Below are 15,556 nucleotides of genomic sequence, written 5' to 3' on the forward strand. Positions count from 1 at the left end.
ATTTACGCTGACTGCAGGGTTGTTGTTACAACACCACTCACCTGGTTGATCTATCTGTTCCTGTATGCCTCCTTGTCACCAGCTTAAATTCTGTCAACAGTATTTGTGCCTTTGCCAAATTTATAGCCATGGAGTTGTGTGTGCGTGGAGAGTAGAGCAGTGGGCTACGAACGCATCCTTGAGGTGCGCCAGTGCTGTCTCAGCGAGGAGGAGATGTTTTTTCCAATCCACACTGGCTGTAGTCTTTTGATGAGGAAGTCGAGAATTCAGTTGCAGAAAGAGGTACAGAGAACCAGGTTTTGGAGCTTGTTGATTGAAACTGAGTATGACTGTGTTAAACGCTGAGCTGTAATCAATAAACAGTAGCCTGATGTAGTTATTTTTGTTGTCCAGGTGATTCAAGGCTGAGTGGAGAGCCAATGAGACTACATCTGCTGTAGACCTACTGTGACAATAGGGAAATTGCACCTGGTCTAGGTCCTTGCTTAGGCAGGAATTGATCTGGCCATGACCAACCTCTCAAACACTACATCACAGTAAATGCGAGTGGAACTGGGTGATAGTAATTGAGGCTGCTCTTCTTGGGCACTGCTATGATTGTTGCTTTTCTGAAGCAGAGAACTTCTGATTACAGCAGTGAGAGATTTAAGATGTTCTTGAACACTCCCACCTTACCAAGTACACCATGAGAGCCTGAGCCTTGCGACGGCTTACACTCTTGAAAGATGTTCTAATGTTGGCTTCCAAGACAGACATCGTAGAGTCATCAGATGCTGCAGCGATTCACACAGGTGTAGTTTTATTCTCCCTTTGAAAGTTTGTATCAAAGGCATTCAGCTCATCTGGGAGTGAAGCATCACAGCCATTTGTGATGTTAGGTTTTGCCTTGCAGAAAGTAATGGCCTACAAACACTGCTGGAGCTGACGTGCATCCGATTCCACTTCTAGCCACAATGGAATTGTTTTCCCGCTCTTAAAATAGCGTTCCATAGGTTGCACGTGGACTTCTTATATAGCTCTGGATCACCAGATTTGAACGTCACAGATCTGGCCCTCAGCAGACTATGAATTTCCTGGTTCATTCTCTGAATTTGGTTTGTCCAGTAAGTTCTTGAAGGCACACACTCATCCACACAGGTCTTGATTCAGATTTGAAGAATAATTCCTGAATATTGTCCAGTCCTCAAAGAAGTCCTGTAAGCGCTGCTCTGCCTCCCTTGACCATACTTTATTGGTCCTCACCACTGGTGCTATGGTCTTTAGTCTCTGCCTATATGCCGAGAGTAGAAGTATAGCCAGGTTATTGGACTGTCCAAAGTGTGGGTATGGGATGGCATGGTATGGTATGCATTCTTGATGGTGGTATAACAGCAATCAAATGTTTTGGCTCCTTTGGTTCCACAGGTGATATGTTGATGCTAGTTCAGAGACTTCTTCAAGTTGGCCTCATTGAAATGTCTGCAATGATAGGGAAGGCATCTGGGTGCACTGCTTCATTACTGTTGATCATGATACTCAGCTACTTTAGGTCCTACCTAACGTTGGCAAGAGATGAAATGAGGATAATGGTGGAAAGCCTACCGCAGATAAAATGGATGATATTTAACTGCTGAGTGTTCCAGGTCAGGTGAGCAGAATTGAGACAGAACTACCACATCTGTGCAGTATGATAAGTTAATCATTAAGCATACCCAACTTTCTTTACCTTTGAAATACTCAATTGTTCTGTCATTCCATAGAATGATGAAGTCATTTGGAGGCAGTGCTGCATAAAAAATGGCAGGAATGGGCCATGTTTCTGTGAAGCAAAGTACACTGCATTTGCTGTTGTCCCTATGGTGCTGTGATCTTTTTGGATACTGTATATTCACCTGCAGGATAGGCCAAATTGGGGATCTAAGGCCCTTGTGTTTCAATCGTACCTGCAGACCAGCTCATCTTCCACACTTCAGTTTTCTTAAAGGGGAACTGCACTTGCAAAATGCAATTCCCGTTTAAGAAAACAGAAGCGTGCGCACTCAAGTCTGCAGACTGGGATCTGCTGAAATTGAGTATCGATAGATTTAAAAAAAATATCTTAAATTGATGTTGCTTAGTGAAGTTGTAAACGTAACTTTGCTAGATCAAATAACGACAGCACAAAAAGATTGTTACTTATCTTTCCACCCGTTTATTTCTTCGAGCTCAGCCAGCGAGTGAACTTGGACCCAACATCAGGGAGAGACCCTTTCTCATCTCCCCGGTGGTTCTACAAGTTCACTGCCCGATGTCAGAATTGTCAGAAGTTATAAGGCCGCCAATACAAAAGAACAATTAGTTTGATAACTATTCCGGCATAGTCAATGGACTATTGATACAGAGAGCAATCAGTTTGATAACTATTCCGGCCAAGCATTGGACTATTGATACAAAAGTACAATCAATTTGTTAGACACTCCAGCCACCTTAATTAAAGAAAAGAATGTCCTACCTGGTTTGCTGGAGCCACAACTTAATTAAAGATAAGAACATCCGCCAAATTTATGCTTTAATTAAGAAAGGAATGTTCTGTCTAATTTCCATTAGGTACTCCTTTTTTGTCAAAATCAAAAGGTGTGAAAAGCCCAGAGACATCTGATGTAGATCTGGGCAAACTTTTAATTATCTTGCTCCAAAGAAGGCAGCTGTGAGACATTATTCAAACACACTACAGTCACAGACATAGTCAGTACTGAATCCATTGTTTTACAGGAATCTTGAAAATCCCCCTTTCCCTTAAACTTTATCAAAGTAGCCATGACTATGATTGGTTTTCAGTTGTAGTAGGAAATATTTGATGAATCCCATCGGAGCTGTTCACCAAGGCTCGCAGCGGCCACTCTGGCGGTGATGTCTGTTATTTGTCAAGTAGTGTGCCGTGCACAATCCTGATTTGATGGAGACAGACGTGAGAGCACGGAGGAACATGTAGTGAAACTTCTGAAATAACTGCTTCGCTGCTGCTGCTACTGTGTGGTCCAGAATCTCCGGACGAGAAGGCTCCGAGTCCTCAGCTTTGCTTGCTGCTTGGCGGCCGGGGTGGGGTCGAAGCGCTTGGCAAAGGATGGTGCTCGGAGAGGTTGTGTCGGAGGGGGTGGTTGGAGGCTCGAAGTTTTCAGATGGACTCAGATTCCGCTGTGGTTGGGTGCTTCCAATGGTGCTACGTCGGCATGTTGGCGGTGCTTGGAGGTTCATGGCAGGGAGAGTTCCTCCCTTCTGCCGCCTGCGTGAGATGATGAGTCTTTCGGGGCTTTGAGACTTTTTTTTACCGTGCCCGTAGACTGCTCTTTATCAAATTATGGTATGCTTTGCACTGTTGTAACTATATGTTATAATTATGTGGTTTTGTCAGTTTTAGTCTTGGTTTGTCCTGTGTTTTCTTGTGATATCATTCTGGAGGAACGTTGTATCATTTTTTAATGCATGCATTTCTAAATGACAATAAATGAGACTGAGTGTCCTCGTAATCTAATCTTGTCAAAATTACCCTCTTATCACTATTTCAAGCAGACTTGAAATTATGTTATAGCTAAATATAGTTTTGATTATGTCATCCCTGAAAGTATTGTGAATTATACTGGGCAATCTCACAAGAAGCATAACTGCCATGCTGTCTCATTATGGGTCAGCTTGCACAGAGTTAATGACTTACAAACGTTTGTAAAATAAACTTGTTTGTTTTTGATGCAGTAGGGATAACAATTAAATGTGTTACTTCTGACAACCATTTTTTCAATATATATTGTTGGTTTACCTATTAACTGGATGGTTTATTGGGATATAGGCTTTATCCAGTCTTATGGATTATGTATACAGGGTAGGGTCTCTTCAGGAAAGAAAACTCTGAGGAGAGTCCCTTCTGAGTCCTACAAAATTGTGGAAGTGTTTCATAGAGGCACTGATTCACTTAAGAGTTATTCAGCCATGTTGAGCAAAATGAAGTATTCCCTCTTTCCACTTCTCAGTACTCAGTTCATTGCCTCAGGTGACAGAACTTCAAGGTGTCATCCAGTGTTGAAAGTTTGTGCCGCACCAGCAAACAGGTGGTCAAGGTCGTCACCTTGGTGAAAAATTGTCATTCTTCTCTTATCCTCTTGGGGTTGGGGGAAGGTTCTCCCTATTAATTTCTTGAAGGTTTCGCATAACTTTGTGCATCTCAATTAAATTTCCACTTAGTCTTCTTTGTTTCAGGGAAGAATATTTTCAGCCAAGCATATTTCCTTATCTCATTAAAATTCTCAGTCCTTTCAACATTATTTTGAATCTTCTCTGCACCATTACTGTGCTCATTTTGAGATCCTGAGAGGCAGGAGGCAGAGCAGCCATGGGAAGCTTCCAACTGGGTAATAGAGTTTTTGAGAAAGCATTTCTTATTGGCTAATTGTGAGACAAATAAAAGGAAAACAGGCTGTAGGCGTGTGGCCATAGTGGAGTGGCATTGTGGGAGTGAGCCACTATTTAAGTATTAAGTTAATTGGCTTAGGTGAGCAGAGACACAGGTTCCTTGAATTTCCTTTTTAGTTTTAGAGCATTTAGGTGTTAGGACAGTGGCATATTCATCCTGAGTTCAGGCAGACTTCCAATGTTCCTGAAGACTTCACATGTAGGAAGTGTGTCCCACTTAACTCCTGATGTACCACATGAAAGAGCTGGAGTTGGAGCTAAACACACTCAGGACCATCTGAGATGCTGAGAGTTTCATAGATGTGAGTTTTAGCAAGGTGGTCACACCTAAAGTACAGACAAAAAGTAGTTGGGTGACCATCAACAAAGAAAAGAGAAGTAAGAAGATAGTGCAAGATTCCCCTGTGGTAACGCCCCTTAAAAACATGTATGCTATTTTCGATACTGTTGAGGGGAGTGGCATTCAGAAGAAAGCGGCAGTGACCAATTCTTTGGCACCAAGACTGTCTCTGAGGATCAGTTGAAAAAGGTAAAGGCTAAATGATGACTCTGGACTGGTGTTTTGCTTCCCCGATGCATGGATTCAGAATGTTACAGAACTTTCTCAAGAAGGAGGCGGGGTGACACAAATGACATAAGTAGAGGAAAGGATGAACCATAGAACACTACAGCACAGAAAACAGGCCATTCGGCCCTTCTAGTCAGTGCCGAAACATTATTCCGCTAGTCCCATTGACCTGCATCCAGTCCATAACCCTCCAGTCCCCTCCCATCCATGTACCTATCCAATTTATTCTTAAAAGTTAAGAGTGAGCCTGCATTTACCACATCAGATGGCAGCTCATTCCACACTCTCACCACTCTCTGAGTGAAGTTGTTCCCCTAATGTTCCCCCTAAAGCCATGTCCTCTCGTATTTATCTCTCCTAATCTAAGTGGAAAGAGCCTATTCACATTTACTCTGTCTATACCCCTCATAATTTTGTAAACGTCTATCAAATCTCCCCTCATTCTTCTACGCTTCAAGGAATGAAATCCTAACCTGTTCAATCTTTCCCTGTAACTCAACTCCTGAAGACCCGGCAACATCCTAGTAAATCTCCTCTGCACTCTTTCAATCTTACTGATATCCTTCCTATAGTTAGGTGACCAGAATTGTACACAGTACTCCAAATTTGGCCTCACCAATGTCTCATACAACCTCCCCATAACATCCCAACTGCTATACTCAATATTGATTTATGAATGCCAGGATGCCCAAAGCCTGGCATTCCACCGTACTCCTCAGTGCCCTACCATTTACTGTGTATGTCCTACCTTGATTTGTCCTTCCAAAATGTAACACCTCACACTTGTATGCATTAAATTCCATCTGCCACTTTCTGGCCCACCCCTCCAGTTGATCCAGATCCCTCTGCAAGCTTTGAAAGCGTTCCTTGCTGTCCACAACGCCTCCAATCTTAGTGTCATCAGCAAACTTGCTGATCCAATTTACCACATTATTATCTAGATCATTGATATAGACAACAAAGAACAATGGTCCCAGCACAGATCCTGGAGGCACACCACTAGTCACAGGCCTCCAGTCTGATAAGCAATCACCCGCTACCACTTTCTGTCTTCTCCCATGCAGCCAATTTTGAATCCAGTTTACAACCTCTCCATGGATACCTAGTGTCTGAACCTTCTAAACTAACCTCCCATGTGGGGCCCTGTCAGAGGCCTTACTGAAGTCCATGTAGACAGCATCCACAGCCTTTCCTTCGTCTACTTTCTTGGTAACCTCCTCGAAAAACTACAAGATTCGTTAAACATGATCTACCACGCACAAAGCCATGCTATCCTTAATCAGCCCTTGGCTGTCCAAATATTTGTATATCTGATCTCTCAGAACACCTTCCAATAATTTACCTACTACTGATGTCAGGCTCACTGGCCTGTAATTACCTGGTTTACTTTTGAAGCCTTTTTTAGACAACGGAACAACATGAGCTACCCTCCAATCTTCTGGCATCGCACCAATGGCCAAGGACATTTTAAATATTTCTGCCAGGGCCCCTGCAATTTCTACACTAGTCTCTCTCAAGGTCCGAGGAAATATTATGTCAGGCCCGGCGGATTTATCTACCTTTATTCGCTGTAAGGCAGCAAGCACTTCCTTCTCTTTAATCTCTATATGTTCCAAGACACTGCTGCTTGTTTCCCTTCCTTCAATATACACTATGCCAGTTTTCTGAGTAAATACTGATGCAAAAAAATTGTTTAAGATCTCCCCCATCTCATGAAGCTCCACACATAGACGACCACTCTGATCTTCTAGGGGACCAATTTTGTCCCTTACTATCCTTTTACTCTTAATATACTTGTAGAAACCCTTCGGGTTTACCTTCACATTATCTGCCAAAGCAACATCATGTCTTTTTTTTGCCTTCCTGATTTCCTTCTTTAGTATTTTCTTACATGTTCTATACTCTTCAAGTACCTCATTTGTTCCTTGTTGTCTATACCTGCTACACACCTCTGTCTTTTTCTTAACCAGGTCGCCAATATCCCTTGGAAACCCATGTTCCCTATGCCTGTTAACTTTGCCTTTAATCCTGGCAGCAACATGCAAACTCTGCACTCTCAAAATTTTGCCTTTGAATGCCTTCCACATACTGAACACATCCTTGCCAGAAAACAACTTATCCCAATGCACTCTTCCTAGATCCTTTCTCATTTCCATTTTAGAACCTTAACTTGAGGACCAGACCTATCCTTATTCATAATTAACTTGAAACTAATGACATTATGGTCACTGGACCCAAAACGTTCGCCTACACATACTTCTGTCACCTGACTTGCGGTGCTGCAGAGTGAACATAGGGAGCTGGGAAGAAGTTAAAAAGCAGACTCTCGTGGGTAATAATATCTGGATTACTTTGAGTGCTGTGTGGCACGTGGCCAAGTGGTTAGGATGTTGGACTAGCGATCTGAAGGTTGTGGGTTCAAGCCTCGGCCGGGGCAGCGCGTGTGTCCTTGATCAAGGCACTTAACCACACAATGCTCCAGTCTACCCGGCTGAAAATGGGTACCAGCAAAAATGCTGAGGGTTAACCTCGCAATAGACCGGCGTCCTATCCAGGGGGTGGGGGAGTCTCGTACTCTCAGTCGCTTCATGCCACGAAAAGCCCGGCCTGATTGGCCACAAAGATTTGTGACAGACTTTAATCTTAAACTTTCAGTGCTACTTGCTACATGGAGGATGTGATAAATGCCTGGCTGAAAAAAAAAATTGGTATGAGGGCAGCGATTCAGATTTTTGGACCTTTTGGATCACTTTAGTAGCAGAGGTGACCTGTACAAGAGGGCCAGGTTGACCTGAACTAGAGGAGCAATATCCTGGCAGGCGGTTTGCTGGTGCTACTATGTGTGTTTAAATTAGAATGGCAGCAATGACATCCTAAGCTAGATAGTGATGGTAGAATTTTTTTTCTTGGACAGGAGGTCTGTGACTGGTGTCGGTGCTGGGCTCATAGTTGTTTGTCATCTATGTTAACAATTTTGGTAAGAATGTACAGGGCATGGTTAGTTAATTTTGCAGATGACACAAAAATTAGTGGTATAATGAACAATGAAGGTGATCAAAAATTACAGAAAGATCTTAGTAAGCTGATTTAGTGGCCCAAGGAATGGCAAATGGAGTTTAATTTGGATAATTGTGAGGTGCTTCATTTTGGAAAGTCAAATCCAGGTAGGATTTTCAAAATGAATGGCGGGTCCCTGGGGAGTGTTGTGGAGCAGAGTGACCTTGGACTTAAACCCCATAAGGCCATAAGACAAGGAGCAGAATTAGGCCAATCAGCCCGTCGAGTCTGCTCCACCATTTGATCATGGATGATTTATTTTCCCTTTCATTTCCTTCTACTGCCTTCTCCCCGTAATCTTTGATGCCCTCATTAATCAAGAACCTATTAACCTCTGCTTTAAATGTACCCAATGACTTGGGTTCTACAGCTATCTTTCGCACTGAACTTCACAGATTCACCATACTTTGGCAAAAGAAATCCCTCCTCATCTCTGTTCTAAAGGGACATCCTTGTATTCTGAAGCTGCGCACTGTGGTTCTGGACTCTCCCATTACTGGAGGCATCCTGTCCATGTCCATTCTATCTAGGTCTTTCAATGTTCTGTTTGTTTCAATGAGATCCCCCTCATTCTATTAAATTTCAGTAAGTGTGTGCCCAGAGTCATCAAAAGCTCCTCATGCATTAACATTTTCGTTCCTGGGATCATTCTCATGTACCTCACCTGAACCCTCACCAATTCTTAGATAAGGTGTCCAAGTAAACCTTCTCACAATACTCCAAATGGGATCTGACCAATACTTTATAAAGCCTCAGCATATACCCTTTCTTTTATATTCTAGCCCTCTGGAAATGATTGATAGCGTCGTATTTCACTGACTCAACCAGCAAGTTAACCTTTAGGGAACCCTGCACCAGGACTCTCAAGTCCCATAGCAGCTCTGATTTCTACGCCTTTATTCATTGTGCCGAAGTGCATGACCATACACTTCCCTATGCTGTATTCCATTTGCCATTTCTTTGCCCATGCTCCTAATCTGTCCAAACCTTCTGCAGACTCCTTGCTTTCTTAACACTGCCTGTCCCTTTGCCTATCTTTGTATCACCCACAAACCTGGCCACAAAGCCATCAATTCTGTCACTTGATAATTAACATATAATGTGAAAAGTTGTGGACCAAACACCACCCATGCGGAACATTGGCAGCCAACCAGAAAAGGCCCCTTTATTCCCACTCTTAGCCTTCTGCCTGGCAGCCAATCTGCTGTCCATGCTAGCATCTTTCCTGTAATACCATGGACCCTTATCTTGTTCAGCAACGTCATGTACCTCCAAATATCCAAAACCATTATCCTTAACAATGGACTCTTATCATCTTGTCAATCACTGAAGTCAGGCAATTTGCCAATGTTCTGGAATCATGATATCTGCCTATTTCAGAACCTTATGGTAGTTCATCTGCTCCAGATGACTTGTCTACCTTCAGACCTTTCAGTTTCCCAAGCACCTTCACCCTCAATGCTCCCAAATTTCTGGTATACTGCTGGTGTATTCCAAAGCTCCACACCACGAGCATTCAGAAGGTCCTCTGTATTTTCTGGCCAATAATGATCTCCAACTACGCCTTACTCCTTCAGTGCCATCTAGAGGATATGGCCACAATCATTGTGAGGAAATGTTGATGTATTGGGCAAGAGAGGCCAATTTCATCATCAAGGCAACACTTCATTGGACTCCTGAAGGGCAGAGGATACGCAGGAGACTGAAGACAACTTGGTGCCATACCATAGAGGCAGAAATGAACAACACCTGGGGCACAATGGAGAAGATGGCCAAGGACAGACAGAGATGGAGGATTTTCATTGCTGCCCTAAATGCCAGCAGCATAGCAGGCAGTAACTAACTACTGCTGGTGTATTCCGCTGTGAAGCCTGACACAAAATATTTATTCAGTTTGTTCGCCATTTCTTTGTCCCCCATTACTACCTCTCCAGTGTCATTTTCCAGCAGTCCAATGCCCACTCACGCCTCTCTTTTACTCTTTATACATCTGGAAAAAGCTTTAGATATCCTCTTTATACTATTTTCTAGCTTACCTTCATGTTTTGTCTCTTCTGTCCTTATTGTTGTTTTATTGCCTTCTGTTGATTCTTAAAAGCTTCCCAATCCTCTAGCTACTCACAAATACTTACCATATATGTATGCCCTTCTTTTTGATTTTATGGTGTTTTTGACTTCCCTTGTCAGTCATGGTTTCCTCATCCACCCTTTCAAATGAATCTTCTTTGGGATGAACAGACCTCGATCTTGGTCTTCCAAATTACTCCCAAAATCTCCACCCATTGCTGCTCAACTGTCATCCCTGCTAGTGTCCCCTTCCAATCAATTCTAGCCAGCTTCTCTCTCATGTCTTTGTAGTTCCCTTTACTCCACTATAATACTGATACATTCAGTTTTAGCTTCTCTCTCCCTTTCAAACTGCAAGGTGGATTCTATCATATTGTGATCAGTACCTCCTAAGGGTTCATAAAAAATCTACAGCCCAATACAGGCCCTTCAGCCCACAAAGTTGTGCCAAACATGTCCCTACCTTCGAAATTACTGGGCTTACCCATAGCTCTCTATTTTTCTAAGCTCCATGTACCTATCCAGAAGTCTCTTAAAAGACCCTATCGTATCTGCCTCCACCACCGTTGCCGGCAGCCCATTCCACACACTCACCACTCTCTGCGTAAAAAAACTTACCCCTGAGGTCTCCTCTGTACCTTCTCCCCAGCACCTTAAACCTGTGCAACACACATCAAAGTTGCTGGTGAACGCAGCAGGCCAGGCAGCACCTCTAGGAAGAGGTCCAGTCGACGTTTCAGGCCGAGACCCTTTGTCAGCACCTCTTGCCACCTTCCTGTCCTTTTGAGTCCTGACAAAGGGTCTTGGCCTGAAACGTCAACTGTACCTCTTCCTAGAGATGTTGCTTGGCCTGCTGCGTTCACCAGCAATTTTGATGTGAGTTGCTTGAATTTCCGGCATCTGCAGAATTCCTCGTGTTTGCGACCTTAAACCTGTGTGCTCTTGTGGCAGCCATTTCAGCCGTGGGAAAAAGCCTCTGACTATCTACACGATTAATGCCTTTCATCATCTTATACACCTCTATCAGGTCACCTCTCATCCTCCGTTGCTCCAAGGAAAAAAGACCAAGTTCACTCAACCTGTTTTCTTAAGGCATGCTCCCCAATCGCGGCAACATCCTTGTAAATCTCCTCTGCACCCTTTCTATGGCTTCTACGTCCTTCCTGTAGTGAGGCAACCAGAATTGAGCACAGTACTCCAAGTGGGGTCTGACCAGGGTCCTATATAGCTGCAACATTACCTCTTGGCTCTTAAACTCAATCCCACGATTGATGAAGGCCAATGCACCGTATGCCTTCTTAACCATAGAGTCAACCTGCGCAGCTGCTTTGAGCGTCCTTATGGACTTGGACCCCAAGATCCCTCTGATCCTCCACACTGCCAAGAGTCTTACCATTGATACTATATTCTGCCATCATATTTGACCTGCCAAAATGAACCACTTCACTCTTAGCTGGGTTGAACTCCATCAAGGTTCCTTTACCTTGAGCTGCCAAATCACATCTGGTTCATTACACAACATCCAATCCAGAGTTGCTTTTTCACTACTGGGCTCAGCCACAAATTGCTCTAATAAGTCATTGTGTAGGTATTCTACAAATTCCTTTTCTTGGGATACAGTATTAAGCTGATTTTCCCTAATTACTTACTTATTGAAATCCCCCATGACCATCATAACATTAACCTTTTGACATGCCTTTTCTGTCTCCCATTGTAATTTGTACCCCACATCCAGAGGCCTGTATATACAGTAACTACCATACTAGGTCTTAACTCTACCACGAGGATCCTATGACTTGTATATCACTTCATATTTTTACCAACAATGCCACACCACCTCTTGCCACCTTCCTGTCCTTTTGATATGATGTGTATCCTTGGATGTTAAGCTGCCAGCTGGAATCTTCTTTCAGTCATGACTCAGTGATGCCACAACATCATACATGCCAAGTTCTTACTGCATTACAAGATAAGCTACCTTATTACATGTACTGCATGCATTCAAATTCAGTACTGTAGATACTACCTTTTTTGCTTTTGTTTCCATGTTACCTAAAGTTGAATTCTTATCAATTTCTAAATGTTTTGACTTGTTCTTTATTCTGGAGACCTCAATATCCTCTCCTGCACCCTCCTTCCCCTTTCCTCTATATGTAATTTTCCAAGCTGTTGAATCCAGCTCCTACTGTATAGCGTAAAGCTCTATCTGCAGCTTTAGTTATGCAATTCGGCAGGAGCCTGCTACCAGTACGGTTCAGGTGGGGTCCTTCCATGGAACAGCTCCATCCCTCCCCAATGCTGGTGCCAATGTACCATGAATTCAAATCCACTTCACAGTGAATTCTTCCAGACCAGTCTTTGAGCCACACATTTAGCTCTGTGATCGTATTAATCCTGTGCCAATTTGTAGGTGGCTCAGGTAACAATCCAGAGATTATTACCTTTTTTGATTCTGTGTTTTAAAATAGTCCCTAGCTATTCAAATACTCTCAGAAGAACATTTTTCCTCCTTCTTCCTCCACATGGACCATGATAACTGGATCTTTCCCCTCCCACTACAAATTTTCGTGCAGGTTTCAGATGAGATGTACGGAACATTAGCATCAGGCAGACAACACAGTCTTCAGGACTCTTGATTCTTGTGCCAGAGAATTGTGTCTATACTTTCAATAATGCTATTCCCAATGACAACTCATGTCTTTTCTCTACCTGGTCTTGAATTGCTCACTGAACTACAGTGCCATGATCTGGTTGTTCATCCTTCCTATAGACCTCATTCTCCTCCTTACAGGCAGCAACGATCTGAAGCAGGCTCGAGCACTGAGGCTCCTTCGACACTACCTCTTGGATTTCCCCTACCTGCCTTGCTTGTAGTCACACCCTCTTATCCCTGACCGCAGACTGAACTTGAAGTGTGACTGCTTCCTGAAACACAGCGTCCAGGTAATTCTTCCCTTCCCTGAAGCATTGCAATGTTTAAAGCTCTGATTCACTGAAAGTGGAGTCACAGGTATACAGGGCGGTGAGTATAACTTTTGGCATGCTACCTGTCATAAGTCAGGGCATCGAGTATAAAAGCTTACAGGTTATCCTGCAGTTTTTACAGGGCACTGGTGTGGCCACACTTGGAATGTTGTGTTCACTTTTGGTCATCCAGGTATAGGAAGATTGTCACTAAGCTGGAAAAGGTGCAGAAAAACGTCATGAGTCTCCTGGATTTGAGGTTGGACAGGCTAGGAGTTTTACTCCATAGAGTGTAGGAGACTCTGATGTGATGTTAGAGATGTGTATAAAGTCAAGAGGGGCAGAGAGGAGGTGAATAACCTCATATTTTTTCCCAGAGTTGAGATATCTGGGAATAGGCTTACGGTGAGAGGGTAAACACTTCTGAAGAACTTGACGGGCAACTTTTTTACACAAAAGGTGGTATCTTTGTGGAATCAGCTGGCACAGGAAGTGGTTGGAGAAGGTACAATATTTAAAAGACAGTTGGACAGGTACTTGATTGATTGGAATGCTTTAAAAACTTATGATACAAATGCTGGTAAATGGGTATAGCTTGGATGGGACACCTTGATTGGTATGGACCAGCTGGGCTGACAATCATTCTTCTCTGCTGTGTGACTTTATGATACTAAGAGTTGGATGGGGTTATATGAAAATTGGTTGGAGAATGCTCAATTGGATGTTAAGTAAAAAGTTTGGACTCATTTCTATGTTGTAAGTGTTACAAGGTACAAACTGGTCATTGGGTTTTCTTGTAAACATTATATTTAGTAGATAATTCTGCAACCTACTATTGCCTCCATTATGCTTAAGTGTTAGGTACAAGGTGCAGAAGTTAAACAGTTACTTCTTTGGATAACTAGTGTAAGTTTTACTAGCCATTAACTGCTGATAGTTCCATTACATTTTTATTATCTTCTTGTCATAGAACTTGAAGTCCAACAGCTTACCTGAGAGAAGCAGCAGTGGCCATGCCTCTGGCACAGAGTCTGGCCCTGTAGCTCAGAAGGGTAGGGAAAGGAAGAGGAGGGCAGTTGTAATAGGAGACTTGATAGTAAGGGGGTCAGATAGGCGATTCTGTGGACGCAGTCCAGAGACCCGGATGGTAGTTTGCCTCCCTGGTGCAGGGTCCGGGATATTTCTGATCGCGTCCAAGATATCCTGAAGTGGGAAGGTGAGGAGCCGGAGGTCGTGGTACATATAGGTACCAATGACATAGTAGGAAAAGGGAAGAGGTCCTGAAAGGAGAATATAGGGAGTTAGGAAGGGAGTTGAGAAAAAGGACTACAAAGGTAGTAATCTCGGGATTACTGCCTGTGCCACGCTACAGTGAGAGTAGGAATACGATGAGGTGGAGGATAAATGCGTGGCTGAGGGATTGGAGCAGGGGGCAGGGATTCAAGTTTTTGGATCATTGGGACCTCTTTTGGTGCAGGCGTGACCTGTACAAAAAGGACGGGTTACACTTGAATCCTAGGGGGACCAATATCCTGGCAGGGAGGTTTGCAAGGGCTACTGAGGTGACTTTAAACTAGAATGGTTGAGGGGAGGGAATCAAATTAAAGAGACGAGGAGAGAGGAGGTTAGTTCACAACAGGGGGATGGGAACAAGTGCAGAGAGACAGAGGGGTGTAAAATGAGGGTAGAAGCAAAAAGTAGTAAGGTGAAAAGTAAAAGTGGCAGGCCGACAAATCCAGGGCAAAAATCAAAAGGGCCACTTTTCCACATAATTGTATAAGGGCTAGGAGTGTTGTAAAAGCAAGCCTGAAGGCTTTGTGTGTCAATGCAAGGAGCATTCGTAACAAGGTGGATGAATTAAAAATGCAGATTGTTATTAATGAATATGATATAGTTGGGATCACAGAGACATGGCTCCAGGGTGACCAAGGATGGGAGCTCAACGTTCAGGGATATTCAATATTCAGGAGGGATAGATATGAAAGAAAAGGAGGTGGGGTAGCATTGCTAGTTAGAGAGGAGATTAATGCAATAGAAAGGAAGGACATTAGCCGGGAGGATGTGGAATCGATATGGGTAGAGCTGCATAACACTATGGGGCAGAAAACGCTGGTGGGAGTTGTGTACAGACCACCTAACAGTAGTAGTGAGGTTGGGGATGGCATTAAACAGGAAATTAGAAATGCGTGCAATAAAGGAACAGCAGTTATAATGGGTGACTTCAATCTACATATAGATTGGGTGAACCAAATTGGTAAGGGTGCTGAGGAAGAGGATTTCGTGGAATGTATGCGGGATGGTTTTTTGAACCAACATGTTGAGGAACCAACTAGAGAGCAGGCTATTCTAGACTGGGTATTGAGCAATGAGGAAGGGTTAATTAGCAATCTTGTCGTGAGAGGCCCCTTGGGTAAGAGTGACCATGGTGGAATTCTTCATTAAGATGGAGAGTGACATAGTTAATTTAGAAACAAAGGT

General features: G+C 43.3%; 1 protein-coding gene across 2 annotated transcripts in view; it reads left to right on the forward strand.

The window, feature by feature from the left end:
* Positions 1-15,556, forward strand: part of mad1l1 (mitotic arrest deficient 1 like 1) — a 1,104,775-nt gene that overhangs the window by 487,577 nt on the left and 601,642 nt on the right. The gene's annotated exons all lie outside the window — the stretch shown is intronic.

This window comes from Mobula birostris, chromosome 9 (genome assembly GCF_030028105.1).
Source record: "Mobula birostris isolate sMobBir1 chromosome 9, sMobBir1.hap1, whole genome shotgun sequence".
Classification (NCBI taxonomy): Eukaryota; Metazoa; Chordata; class Chondrichthyes; order Myliobatiformes; family Myliobatidae; genus Mobula; species Mobula birostris.